The 7857-nt window shown below is 45.4% G+C and overlaps 1 non-coding gene and 1 pseudogene across 1 annotated transcript; one reads left to right on the top strand and one right to left on the bottom strand.

Moving 5' to 3' along the window:
* The first annotated feature begins 1644 nt into the window (after positions 1-1644).
* LOC101594121 lies at positions 1645-5158 on the top strand (annotated as a pseudogene).
* A 1078-nt stretch (positions 5159-6236) lies between these two features.
* Positions 6237-6343, bottom strand: LOC123458919. Its single transcript, XR_006635855.1, has one exon. It is a non-coding gene; the product is annotated as a U6 spliceosomal RNA (small nuclear RNA).
* Between the last annotated feature and the right edge of the window lie 1514 nt (positions 6344-7857).

Here is a 7857-nt window from a genome sequence, read left to right on the forward strand (position 1 = left end):
TCAGGCTGACCTGGAATTCACTATGTAGTCTCAGCATGGTCTAGAACTCATGGTGATCTTCCTACCTCTGCCTCCCAAATACTGGGATTAAAGGCATACGTCACCACACCCAGCTTCAAACTGCCTTTTTTAAATGTGTGTGTGAGAGAATTGGTAGGCCAGGGCCTCCAGCCACTACAGTCAAACTCTAGACACATATGCCCCCTTGTGCACATGTGTGACCTTGCACACTCATGTCACTGTGCATCTGACTTATGTGGAAACTAGAGAGTCGAACATGAGTCCTTAGGCTTTGCAGGCAAGTGCCATAACTGCTAAGCCATTTCCCCAGCCCCATTCTCTCTCTCTCTGTTTCTCTCTCAAATAAATGAATAAAATATTACAATATGCTAGAACTAGGCAAACTTAAATACAGGCCTACGGTGAGGCTTAATGATTTACACACCTAACAAATTCCCAGATGATATCTATACTATGGGTCTGTGGTCTGCACCCTATGAGTAGCCAGAGGGTTAGGATAGTGATTCTTAGTCTGGGGTGATGCTCAGTTAACCATTCCCCCCAGAAGTTTGGCAATGGAAAATATCTGGACTTTTTTTTTTTTGGTTTTGATTTTGATTTTGATTTTGATTTTGATTTTTTGCGGTAGGGTCTTGCTCCAGCCCTGGAATTCACTATGAAGTCTCAGGGTGGCCTTGAACTAATGGCAATCCTCCTACCTCTGCCTCTCAAGTGCTGAGATTAAAGGTGTGCACCACCACATCTGGCCCGTTTATTATTATTATTATTGACAATTTCCATAATTATAGACAATAAACCATGATAATTCCCTCCCCCCTCACTTTCCCTTTCACAACTGCAGTCTCCATCATATCCCCTCCTCCTCTCTATCAGTCTTGGACCCATTTTTAGTTGTCAACTGGGGAGGGGCAGGGTGTTAAGTATTAATGAGTAAAAAGCAAGGGAGGCTGGTGAACGTCCTTCAAGGCACAGAAGAACCCTACAACAAAGATCTATCTCAAAGTATCTGTGGTCTGGGCTGAAGAGATGGCTCAGCAGTTAAATGTGCTTGCTTGCAAAGTCTGACAACCTGGATTTGATTCGTCAGTACCCATGTAAAGCCAGATGCACAAAGCGATGCATGGATCTAGAGTACATTTGCAGAAGCAGGAGGCCCTGGTGTGCCCATTCTCATTCTCTCTCTCAAATAACGTATTTTTTAAAAATATCTGTGTGAATGGGCGTGCCTGCCACATTGTCCGCAGCCCGCGGGCCCGCGCTGCGCCGAGCCGACGCCCCAGCAAGTGCAGAAGGATCATGTGTGGGCTGTCAGCATGGTGGCTCTCCTGTCTGAGACCAGAAGCAAATCTTTGCTCCCCACACAGGTGTCCACACTGAGAAGCGTTGAGTAGGAGCACCACTGAAGAGAAAACTCTGTGCCCTGTGACACAGGGTGCCCATGTGCATGGCACACTTTGTTTCCAGTACATTCATGACCAGCCATATGAATAGAAACACCTCAAAGATGGAATTATTATGAAAAAGTAAAGGAATCTGCATCTGGGGCACCAGTGAGCATTTGGGGCAATTTTATTAACCTGAAATGTCGGGATGATGAAGCAGCCAGGATAGTTATGGTTGGCCATGGAGGATAAGCAGGAAGCTTGTCCCAAAGGGGACAGTGATTTTAGTTCAGACAAAGTAAATTTCAAAATAGAGAAGGAAGATGTCCAAATCCCTACTCACGGTTTGGAAAGAGTGGATTTTAAGAGTGAGCCGGAGGACATGAGACAGACAGACAGTGGTGATGAGCAGGCAGAAATCAGGGTGGCAAGCTGTCCCTGTCAGGCCCCTGGGAAATACTTACCTGCTGAGAGTGAGGATGACTATGGATCGCTTTTCTCCCAGTTTAGCAGCACACTGTACAACGTAGCCATGGAAGCTGTGACTCAGAGCCTTCTTTCCAGCCGACATATAAGCTCCAGGAAGAAATCTCCTGCTTGGAAGCATTTCTTCATCTCACCCCAAGACAGCACTAAAGCAATATGAACATACTGCATGAAGGAGTTCAGTAGGGGCAAAAATGAAAAGGACTTAAAATTAAGTACAAGCTGCCTCATGAGACACGTGAGGCAGGCCCATCCCGCCAAGCTCATTCAAGAAGATGGAAGTATGTCAGCAGGGTCTTCCTTTCCTGCCCCCTCGCTGCTGCTTCCACCACAGCCTGCAGGTGTAGGGGACCTCAGTACCGCACTCTCACCCATCAGACTTGTACAAAAAATGGCTCCTAAGATCCCATCCCCTGACCAGATAATGGAAGAGTCTGTGGTCTCTTCTGAAGAGGTGTCCTCAGACATGTCTGTCAGCGAGAAGTCTAGCAGAGAAGAGGCCCTGGCGAGCTTGTCCCCCCACCTTTCCATGATCCATTATGATGACACTGCAGAGAGTATGACAGAGAGGAACCTTCCCCTTCCCAAGAGCACATCTGGGTCAAGGAGGAGGTCAGCTGTCTGGAAGCACTTCTATCTGTCACCACTTGACAGCTCCAAAGCTGTCTGTGTGCACTGCATGAACGAGTTCAGCAGAGGGAAGAATGGGAAGGACCTGGGCACAAGCTGCCTCATCAGACACATGTGGAGAGCGCACTGTTCCGTTGTGCTCCAGGAGAATGGAGGCAGCATGGGTATCCCACCCTTGTACCCCACACCCCCAACTCTGCTGCCTGCCCTGCTGCCGCCAGAGGGGGATCCGAATTCTGTATCATCGTCTCCAGGGAAGCCAGCCAAAGAGTTTCCTTCTGCTTCCTCATCCCCAGACAGGCAGGGCAGTGACATACCGTCACATTCAAATCCTGGAGACATCATGTCCCAGGAAAATATGTCCATGTTGTCATCTTCCGATGATCCAGGTGAGGTCTCTGTGGTACCCTCTCCAGAGAAGCAGCCGGGAAACATGGCAAGTCCAAGGTTTGAATCAGGCACTGTTTTCCAGCAGAACAAAAAGGTCATGAAAAGACTGAAGTCAGAAGTGTGGCACCACCTTGCTCTGGCCCCCATGGACAGTATGAAGGCAGTGTGTCAGTACTGTAACTGTGTCCTCAGTCGGGGGAAGAAGGGAGATGTGGGCACCAGCTGTTTGATGTGGCATCTGTACAGACGCCACCCTGAGGTTGTTGGGAGCCAGAAGGGCTTTCTTGGTACAAGTTTGGCAAATTCTCCATATGCCACTTTGGCTTCTGCAGAAAGTTCCTCCAAATTAACTGACTTGCCAGCAGTAGTCAGAAAAAAAACATCAAGGCATGTTCCCTGCTAATAGCAAGAAGACCTCAAAGCTATGGATCCACTTTTCTATCTGCTCTGCAGACTTCACTAAGGTAGTGTGTTTGCACTGCGGCCGGACCATCAGCCGCAGCAAGAAATCCACCAATCTGGGCACCAGCTGCCTCCTGAGACATCTACAGTGGTTCCACAGCCATGTGCTCAAGACTGACGTCTCAGAGGCCACAGCGCCATGCTCTCTGGGCATCCGTGGGCCACCAAGCATGGAGACATCAGGAGCTTCCTCTTTCTGTGACACCAAGGAAAAGTTCTATGACTCTCACCCCGTTGCCAAAAAAATCACAAGTCTCATAGATGAAATGATTGCACTTGACCTTCAGTCATACTCTTTTGTAGACAATATTGGCTTAACAGGCTGCTAGAATACTTGAAACCTCAGTACTCTTTACCCTCCCCTTCCTTCTTCTCTAGGTATGTATGACAATGTGAAACAAATAATTATGTCACATCTGAAGGAAGCTGAGAGTGGTGTGGTCCATTTCACCTCTGGAATATGGATGAGTAGCCAGACCCGTGAGTACCTAACCCTCACAGCTCACTGGGTCACCTTTGCATCCTCTGTCCGACTGCATTGTGAGGACCACCATTGTTCAGCACTTTTAGACGTATCACAGATTGACTGTGACTATAGCGGCAACAGCATTCAGAAGCAGCTGGAGGGCTGGTGGGAAGCCTGGGTGACCTCCATTGGCTTTCAGGTCGGCATCACAGTCACTGACAACCCAAGCATAGGTGAGACACTGAGTGAGGGGGAACGCTCAAGTGTGCAGTGCTTCAGCCACACGGTGGACCTGATCGTGAGCGAGGCCCTCAAGAGCCAGAGGATGGTGCAGAACTTACTGAGCATTGCTCGGAAGCTGTGCGAGCGGGTCCATCGGTCACCCAGAGCCAGAGAGAAGCTTGCTGAGCTGCAGAAGGAGTATGAGCTGCCACAGCACCCTCTGATCCAGGACGTGCCGTCCAAGTGGAGCACATCATTCCACATGCTTGAATGGCTCATCGAGCAAAAGAGGGCAGTTAATGAGGTGTCCATTGAGTGTAACTTCAGAGAACTGATCAGTTGTGACCAGTGGGAGGTCATGCAGTCTGTATGTCATGTGCTGAGACCCTTTGACACTGCAAGTCGGGAGATGAGCACCCACATGTCCACTCTGAGCCAGGTTATCCCCATGATCCACATTCTCAGCAGGAAAGTCGAGATGCTCTTTGGAGAGACAATGGGCATTGACACCATGCTGAAGTCACTGAAGGAAGCCATGGCAAGCCGCCTGTCCGCCACCCTCCATGACCCCAGGTACATCTTTGCCACACTGCTGGACCCTCGCTACAAAGCCTCCCTGTTCACAGAGGAGGAGGTGGAGCAGTACAGGCAAGACTTAATCAGGGAGCTAGAAATACTGAATTCTACCTCAGAGGACGTGGCCACCTCCAGTGGCTGTGACTCAGGGTCCCCATCGAAAGACTCTAGTGCGGAGGAGAGCCTGTGGTCACTTGTGGCACCAGTGAAGAGAAGAAGTCAGAGAGAGAAGCTGCCTGAAGACATGGTGCTCGCGTATCTGGAGGAAGAGGTGCTGGAGCACAGCTGTGACCCGCTTACCTACTGGAACCTGAAGCGGTCCTCCTGGCCGGGGCTTTCTACCTTGGCAGTCAGGTTTTTGGGCTGCCCCCCAAGTACAGTCCCCTCAGAAAAGCTCTTCAGCACACCCACAGAAGCTGGCAGCTTCCAGCCCAGGCTCACCACGGAGCATTTTGAAAAGCTGATTTTCTTGAAATTTAATCTTCCCTTGATATACTTTCAGTACTAGCACACGACAGGCCACAAGTGCTCACTGTTGTGCCAGGGCTGACTTGCCTGGCAGGGCCATGGAGGACACCAGATCAGGCATCGGGGCCACTTGCCAGCTCTCATATATGCCCACATGTGCCTTACTCCTTCTGGCCAGGTATCGTGGCGTGTTTTAGAAGTCCACTAGAAACAGCCTGTCTTGTCAGTTATGAAATAGGGTGATCAGGTTTAATTCCTAACTGTAAAGGTTTTTAAAAGTTAGGGGTGTAATTTGTTTTCCTAGAATGGAGAGAAGATGTAAACAATTTTATGTGTAGCTTTTTTATTCAGTTGTGTAAAAGCCACAAATCAGGTGCTGTATTTTAGTTAAATGTTGCTTTAATTGCAACAAAACGGCTTTTGTGACTGTCAGATGAAACCTGTAAATAGGAAATAAAGGTTAAGCCATCCTGACTGAGCAGTTTTTTTTTTTTTCGACTGTAAAGAATTTATTCTAATTACCATTTAACTTTAGAGAAAACATGACCTCAAAAATTGTACTTTATGAATATGGTCTTCGAACTGAGTCTTCACTAATATCTTCACTAATGTAGTCATTCTTTGGGATTTGTAGGTGATGCATTCCAGTACTTCCACAGATCAGTAAAGTTTGAGGATGCTCAAGTCCCTTATATGTGCCAGTAGTATATTTGTATAAAGCATACACATTATCTAACTACATGTGTATATTAAATGCTCTCTAGATTATTTGTACTACATAATACAAACTATTATACAAATAGTTGTTACTACTTCATTGTTTAGGGAACAAACTGGTACATAAAAATCTCCGTATGTTCATTATAGAAGCATTTTCCCAATATATTTAATCAGTTGACTGAGTTTGCAAATTTGTATCCATGAACCCATGGTAAAAGTTGACTGTATATTAACATATCCACCTTTATTTTAAAAGGTATATTTGGAGTAAAATGACAAAAACTTGATATTTTGTTTTTTAGTAATTTTTAGTAGTGAATTTTTATATCTGGTATACTTTGTGATAGTACCTACAACTTGAGTATTTTTTAATTGAATTTACAAAGGGCCAATCATATCTCTTCAGTGTTTAAAAAAATATGGAACACTTCACGAATTTGCGTGTCATCCTTGCGCAGGGGCCATGCTAATCTTCTCTGTATTGTTCCAATTTTAGTATATGTGCTGCCGAAGCGAGCACCTGACTGAGCAGTTTTTAACTGCAGACTTTAAAGTATGTTGAGAGACTGTTCTGAAAGCTGATTACTAATGGCAGAAACCAGTCATTGGAGAGCAGAACTGAACACAAACATATCATGGAATGTCAGTGGTTAATTGGTCACAAGAACTTTCTCATTCCACGTGATTGCATTCAGGTTTTAGACTGTCAGTTAACTCAGAGATAACCCATTTATCATGTGCTCCTTGAAATTGGATCCAAGTTATAAATCCATACTTATGTTAGTCATTGCATAACACAACACATTTACAGCAGATGGCTTGTTGATCAAATCTCCATGCCTCTGATTTAGTGCCTCTGCGCTATAAAGCTATCTCTTAAGATATGTGCACTGACCCCCAATTTGATAAGACCAAGGTTCTTTGAGGAAATAGCTTGTTTTACTGCAGCCATGAGAAAAGCTTAGGCGTTTAGATGTTTTTCTATGACAGGGAAGATTCAGCCATCACTGGGGTACTATAGAATCCCAAAGACATCAGAATGAAATAGCAGTTGTCAGATTCCTTTCACAATATGCCTCCAAAGTTTTTGCTTTAACATCTAAAAAAAGGTCTTCATTTTCTCCTTTCAAATCAATTTAAACATTCTGGATGAGACAAATCACTCATTTGCATATGGACTTTTAGAAAAGCTGTCCTTTTGTTGAGATACTGTATCTAGATTTAATCTAGTCTAAATTTGAGTGGACTATAGTGTATTTATAAATGGTGAACTTGGATTCTGAAATTAAACTTTATTTGCAGTTTTCAAAAAATAAAATAAAATATCTGTGTGGCCAAGCATGGTGGAGGACACCTATAATCCCAACACTCAGGAGACTGAGGTAGAAGGATCTCCATGAGTTCAAGGCCAGCCTGGACTACAGAGTGAGCTCCAGATCAGCTTGGGCTGGAGTGAGACCCTGCCTTGGAAATACACTTATGTCCTGACACTAAAAGAGCCTCTCTTCCTCTTCCCTCCTTTTTTTTTTTTTTACTTAAAAATTTTTTTTAATTTATTTTTATTTTTATTTATTTATTTGAGAAAGACAGAGAAAGAGGGGGAGAGAGAGAGAGAGAATGGGTGTGCCAGGGCCTCCAGCCACTGCAAATGAACTCCAGATGCGTGCGCCCTCTTGTACATCTGGCTAACATGGGTCCTGAGGAATCGAGCCTTGAACCGGGGTCCTTAGGCTTCACAGGCAAGCGCTTAACCGCTAAGCCATCTCTCCAGCTCTACTTTTAAAAATCCTAGGCTTCACAGGCAAGCGCTTAACCGCTAAGCCATCTCTCCAGCTCTACTTTTTAAAAATTTATTTTTTTTTATTAACAACTTCCATGATTGTAGGCAATAACCCACAGTAATTCCCTTCCTCCCCACTTTCCCCTTTGCAACTCTACTCTCCATTATACCCCTTCCTCCTCTCAATCAGTCTCTCTTTTATCTTAATGTCATCTTTTCCTCCTATTATGATGGTCTTGTGTAGGTAGCATCAG

The sequence above is a fragment of the Jaculus jaculus genome, chromosome 2 (genome assembly GCF_020740685.1).
Source record: "Jaculus jaculus isolate mJacJac1 chromosome 2, mJacJac1.mat.Y.cur, whole genome shotgun sequence".
Lineage (NCBI taxonomy): Eukaryota > Metazoa > Chordata > Mammalia > Rodentia > Dipodidae > Jaculus > Jaculus jaculus.